We start from the raw sequence: 6,780 nt of genomic DNA, 5'->3' as shown, positions 1-6,780 counted from the left end.
AAATGTCCGCTCCATCTTAAAATCAGGGATGCAAAAACCCTCTATTTTATATTAAACATAAAATAATTACCTTCAATGCATTACATTTTTACTTGTACTTTTGTGTCAATAATACGGATAAGTGTATTTACCTCGTTAATTCATTTACATGAATGTTTAGCTAGTTTAAACGGAATTAAAAGTGAGACAAAACATGTCTTATAAGTGAGACCCTGGCAATTCTCTTGGATGACAAAAAAGACCCGGCCGGCCCCCCTCATCAAAATCAAACTACCAATTGTTCTAGCCCCATCATATTATTATTTCCAGGGAATGTCCAATATATTCCACCAACAGAGGCACTTGACGTTATATTTTTTTCTCATAATAAAAAAATATACATGTACTTAATAATACACACGGTACCCATCGCCGCCATCTTTCATTGATTTATTTCAAACTGTCACATCAGGTGAAATTTCTTCCTAAAACTCATCGTAAAATAATCTTGCGATCCTCTCCGTCTCCCGATCGGTCATTCTACATCTAAAGCTTACAACCGATTCAACCAAAACGATGCATTACATCTGTCATTAAAAATATAATCCCACAATTTGCATCTACTGCGTTAGACTAACTTGAGCCTAAATGTACCCCTTATTGAGAAGTCTGTGCCCACCATCAAAAACAAGTATTTCTCTGTTATTTACCAACTATAAATTCTTATCAAAAATTCAGACAGATTCGGGTTGGATTTCATATCATACCATATGCTACTCAGCATGTCACTTTCGGCAAGTGGTATTTTTTAATATAATCATTATTTTTCAGTTTATTCAAAGTATTGGTCGAGAACAAGTGATCGAGAGTGCTAAAGTCACCGACACTGGCAAATACGTATGTATGGTGGGCAACAACATTGGGATGAAAATGAAATCGGTTGACGTCTGGTTGACGGTTTAAAGGACTACCACTTTTACCACAACCACGACCACTACGGAAGCACCGACTACCACCACCACTTCTACCACAACCACTGCCGGATTGAAGATAAGTATGTATGTTGTGCATAATATATAACTCACTATCAGACAATTTTTTACCACTTGATTATAATTAGTAGAGATTCTTTGAATGCCCTCAGCTACGTTAAAAATTAAGGATGTATCAGGTAACAAACATTATACAATACGAATGTCCGTCTGTTGATGAAAATCAATAGAAATATTATAAATTGTCCTGACTTGCCTTAGGTTTTAAATGGTGTTGATTTCTTGATAATGAGATTACCCGCATATTATAATATACATAATTTTTTTAACAACACAACTCTCCTCATCGTCGCAAACCACGGTTTTGAGTCCACAAGTTTCCTCAAACCCGTGGTTGTCTCGAAGTTAGTTCGCGTGATTCTCATGAATTATGCATGAACCTAATGAACCAATCAAATTGCACCCGAGCAAGTTTTTACTCGGAGAGTCTGAAAATATCAAACCAATCACTGAACGCCTTAATGACGATATTTGGAAGTACAGTAACAATGGCGGCGCCCATCATAACAAAATTGTAGGAAATATTTGAAGTAGAGAAATTAAGCGCAGAACAAGAAAAATCTATCGACAGTCTTTTGGCAAAGAAGGATGTGTTCCTCTCTCTTAGGACAGGTGGTGGGAAGTCTTTGTGCTACATGGCCTTCCCTATTTTTTATGAATATAGCAATTTGTTGGATGTGCAACCACAAGTTCTTATTATTAGTCCCCTCTTGTCCATTATGAAGGAACAGACGGATCTTTTAGCATCAAAGGGGTTTACCGCCACATTCATTGGCAAAGACAAGTCTGAGGATGCCTCGATACTCGACGGTAAATACCAATTTGTCTGTTCGTCACCAGAAGCTATACTGCAGAACGATAAATGGCGGAATATGTTGTCCGGATCCAAATCCTTTCGATTATTCGTTGTGGATGAAGCCCACATTCTTGTTCATTGGTAAGTATATAAAAATATTTAACAGTAGTTAGGCTTATTACAAGTTATGCTGAAAGGGCAATGGCAAAACCAATTGAAAAGAGGGAGAGGTGTTTTTTTGAAGGGGGGATATTGATTGCCAGATAGACACTTCGGCCAATGAGTGTTGCCACCTTGGCAACACCAAGATGTTGACACCTCGGCCAAATTAATTTATACTAATTACTTATGAAATTATATGAATGCAAACAGTATTATTTTGCCAAGGAAATCTGTGGCAATAACTTGAAGGTATATATCTTATTGTTTCTTATATTTTGATCCCCATAATATGGTCTGTAAATAATTATTTTTCTCGGATATCATCTGTCGATCTAACGAAACAAAATTTGTTCTGTAGTTTGACAACTTGAACCTACATAGGAAGTTTAATTTATTCCTTAAACGCTTAGAGGAAAAAAAGCGTGGAAGGCTCCGGTGAAACCTGTAGGGGACAAATAAATAGTAAGAAATGGGAGGAATGGTGGATTCCGGTAGGGGACATATACTGCTCATGCAGTGCTCTCAGAGTGCTTCATTATTTTGGCCCAAGTTTCAAAAATTAAAGATAAAAAATTGAATGTGTGTAGGATTTGTATTACCGGTACATGTACCATACTTTAAACTTAAGAGGTATTTACTTTTTTTTTATTAATTTATTTTCAGGGGTGAAAATACAAAACATGGACAAGCTTTCAGGGAATGGTTTTCACGGACAGGTAAGATCAGGTCATTGATAAGTTGTCCAGCCCTAGTGATTACAGCCACTGCTAGCAAGGAGGCAAGAAAAGTGATTAAGAAGCGACTGGCTTTAAACAACTGTGTGGACATTATTGACAGTCCTGATAGAGAGAACATTAAGTTATTTGTTCAAAAGTTAAAAAACACTGTGCCCATCGATGAAACATTTGGCTGGTTGACACATGATTTATCTACGAGAAAAAAAGACTGTCCAAGAACACTGATGTTTTGTTCAAGCATAAAAATTTGTGCAGACATATACACTGCATTTTTAATGGTGTTAGACAACTCTGTAATGGAATTTGTTAATATGTTTCATTCATGTACATCTGAAAATGTTAAGGAAACAATTAGAGAGGACATGAATGATGATAATGGAAATATTAGGGTTTTAATTTCTACTAGTGCTGCAGGTATGGGAGTGAATTACAAGGGAGTAAACAATGTTGTACATTATAGTCCTCCTAAAGATATGGATAGCTTTGTTCAGCAGCTTGGTCGTGCTGGCCGTGATGGTAGTCAGTCCTTACATCTGCTTCTTTATAATAGTAGACATACTCATAAACTTGAAGCTGACATGAAGACATATATTGGAAATAAAGATAAGTGTCGTAGACTTCAAATATTGGAATCATATGATTCGCTTCCTAATGTAGAACTTTTATAAAATGTAAAACATTTATGTTGTGATATATGTTCCCAATATTGTAATTGCAGTGGTGACTGTTGTGAACTGTATCAACATCCATATTTTTTATTTCAAAGTGATGATGTTTCTAGTGATGACAACTCTTGCATGTCAGATAGCACAGATTTAGAAAGTGATGATTTCTAATAACTATTTTCAATAGCAGAAAAATTAGTCTCTGTCAAACACTAGTTTCTTCTTGTCATAGTGCTAAAAAACATGGTGTTTTATCGTCACATCAAGCATCAAAAGACATAAATTAATTGCATGATTGTCATGAACACTAGACATGGTATACATAGGACGATTAAACAAATGTCAATCATTTTCTATAATCCAATCTGGGGCCTCGATCAATTCAGTTGATTGACAGGGTTACACTGACCTGGTTAATTTGAAGGCGGTGCTTATTTTCTTGGTCTTTAAACTGAAACAGAAAACCTCATGCACAGACTTAGAGGGGAGGGGGGCGTCCAGGGGGTCTGGACCCCCCTCCCCCTGGAAAATAAGAATTTATTTAAATAATACAGCAAAATTTTCGCAAATATGCCTCAGACCACCACACCCCCTACCCGGCTAACACAGTTTTATCCTTCAGACATTCCCCCCCCCCCCCCCCGGAAAATTTTTTTGAATCCGCGCATATAACCTGAAGCCTGAATAAAAACAGTTAAATATGTTACATTTACATAATGTTAGTGTGTGCAAATTTTTGGTTTTCCTTATTTGTAAGTAATATAATTGAACTTACTTTGACATCAAAGTCTTTCTCATGGTAAGTCTTTGTTTGCGTAGAGGCATCATTTGTGCTAGATTGATCCAAACGTTTGAACCACGGCTCTTTTTCTTGCGGTAAAATAGACCGCTCTGCAGGAGGTTTATCAATTGGTGCAGCCCTAACCTCAGGGGAATTGAATGGCAACAATCGTCTGATCTTTGGCTTCCGTGGTGTTGGTGTGTTCTTTTGCCTTTCTCGTTTGTTGCTAACAGGTGTACGTAAATGCGCTTTACTAATAACAGTATACAGTTGTTGACTGGGGTCGAGGGCAACAGTTGATCTGTCGGACCGGCTCGCAAACTGTTGCCCAAGGCCGAAGGCCGCGGGCAACAGTTTGCGAGCCGGTCCGACAGATCAACTGTTGACCGAGACACAGTCAACAACTGTTTTGTTATACCCCTTCTAATCAATAACACGTTTTCGCGGAATGTGACGTCACCGGTCAACAGTCTTTTTTAACAGTCGATTTTAACAGTTCCAATCTAACAGTTCCAGTCCAACAGTCAAAATGCTGGACTTTTTTTTCGTATAGAGTTATATAGTAACTGTTTTACAGGGGTATAACAATTTCCTTTATTGCTGAAAATAGTTCGTTTCTCTTCTCGTACAGTTTTGTCAATCTTGTTTTGATATCGTCGTCGATCCTCACGAGTCTATTAAGTTTATTTACACAAAATTTGCAAACATAATTTTTAACATTTAAACTGAGTTCTTTGAATATCCTTGAGAAATCTTCAGGTGTTGACACTAATCTATACGATTTTTTATCTTTAATTGTATTTCTACATAAGCCGCATATTTTCTCGGTACCTTTTTCCGCCATTGACCTCCCATGTGTATCGACTAACGTATCTCCCAATACAGAAGAGCATCGATAAATGTAAAGGGAGATTTCATTGGATAAGATAAAGGTCAAAGAGTTTTTGCATATATAATTAAAAGCACACTGTTTTTTTTCTTGGTGACCCACGGGTGATGATGGAGAGAATCGATGTGAATCACACGTGGGTCACCGACGATGATGGAGAGAATCGATGTGAATCACACGTGGGTCACCGACGATGAACTCTCCTAAAAACGCTTTGTTCAGTTAAAGAGGGGTTATGTAGGCATTTTAATTGGCTGTCGTAGGAATTTAGAGAGATTGTTTCGAATTCACTTGCAGGAAACTATGTACTAGTATCTAAAATTATAAATGAAGACATTTTGATAATAAACTACGAAATACCTGCACCTTAGTTACTGCTTACAACTCATAACGAATTTACAGATAGCGCAAACTGATTTTAAGTCCCATAGAGGTAAAAAATTACAATTTAAAGTTATCTGTTTTACAACGAATTTTCAAACAGTTTTTAAAAAAGTTAGCAATATTAATAAACATTATTGTTTAAATGAATTTTTCCGCATAATGTTTTCCATAAAAGAATCCGATTATTATTGGTTTCAAATTGGTATTTATATTTAATGCCTCATTAACACAAATGGTGGTCATGTATTAGAAAAAAGGATTTATACGAACTCGCTTTTGTTATTCTTACGTACAATTTATACATCGAAGTAAATTCATTGGTCTTAAGAAATTTGTTATTACTGTTTACACCATTGTAAAAAATATAATTAAAAGCAACAGTAGAGAGGTTGAGATTTCAAACGTGTACGGGTACGCGTATGTGAACTAGGGGAATCACCTACGTTCTTCGCGTATTACGTCATCAGTTTGTGTGACGACATGGTTTCTACACGTTCTCTAAACATGTAGAGTGTCGTCTACATGTAAGTACAAACGTGTAGCTTTTTACAACAAATAAAATCTTATTGATGAGTGAATGCATTCTTGTGATACATTATATAGATTTTTATGATTTGCATGAAAATTGATAAGAAATTTACCATTTATTTGGAATTAACTAAATAAATTCATGTCACAAAACTGCGTCGATTTACGTACACATTTGTATCCTACAAGTTAAAAAATCTCAACTGATAAATTACAAAAAAGTGTACGTGTACGTGTAGTTTTAATACACGTACGCGTACCCGTACCCGTTTTAAATCTCAACCTCTCTAGTATCTCTCATTTTTAATAAATTACCCTAAATTAGAAAAAAATTGAGAGTTAAGTGACACTCTTTGGTGGAACGAAGTCAGTAAGAGTTTGTATCAAAATGATAATTACATGTAGCAATGATATATTTTTATCAAATAATTATATAGATAATGAATATGGTTTATCCAAAAATTCTTTAAAGTATACATGGATATTCGAATGCAACACATATCAAATACATTGGATGCGCAAATTCCTTTCTTTCATCTTGAATCCGCGATTTTAGTTTTAATGGAAAGAACATTTCAGAAGATGCTCAGGATAAGATGGTGGAAAGTGTTGGGTGAGAATAGCATGCATCATACAGACACACATCTTGGGTCAGACAACTTCGGTTTAAACGGACTTAGACACGATCTGACCTCAAAATTCAAAATTTTATTTTTCCAATTTAAAATTTTAGAATTGTTAATCTGGGTACTTTTAATGCTTTGTCAAAAGTTGGAAGTCAAATTTGGAGTTATAAGCAAGATACAA

At 35.8% G+C, this 6,780-nt stretch overlaps 2 pseudogenes; one reads left to right on the top strand and one right to left on the bottom strand.

The window, feature by feature from the left end:
* The first annotated feature begins 1,405 nt into the window (after nt 1-1,405).
* LOC128162744 (probable ATP-dependent DNA helicase RecS) lies at nt 1,406-2,889 on the top strand (annotated as a pseudogene).
* Nucleotides 2,890-3,586: 697 nt separating this feature from the next.
* On the bottom strand, nt 3,587-5,143 carry LOC128162147 (uncharacterized; annotated as a pseudogene).
* Between the last annotated feature and the right edge of the window lie 1,637 nt (nt 5,144-6,780).

Source organism: Crassostrea angulata, chromosome 9, assembly GCF_025612915.1.
Source record: "Crassostrea angulata isolate pt1a10 chromosome 9, ASM2561291v2, whole genome shotgun sequence".
Classification (NCBI taxonomy): Eukaryota; Metazoa; Mollusca; class Bivalvia; order Ostreida; family Ostreidae; genus Magallana; species Magallana angulata.
This window is presented reverse-complemented; position numbering and strand designations above follow the sequence as displayed.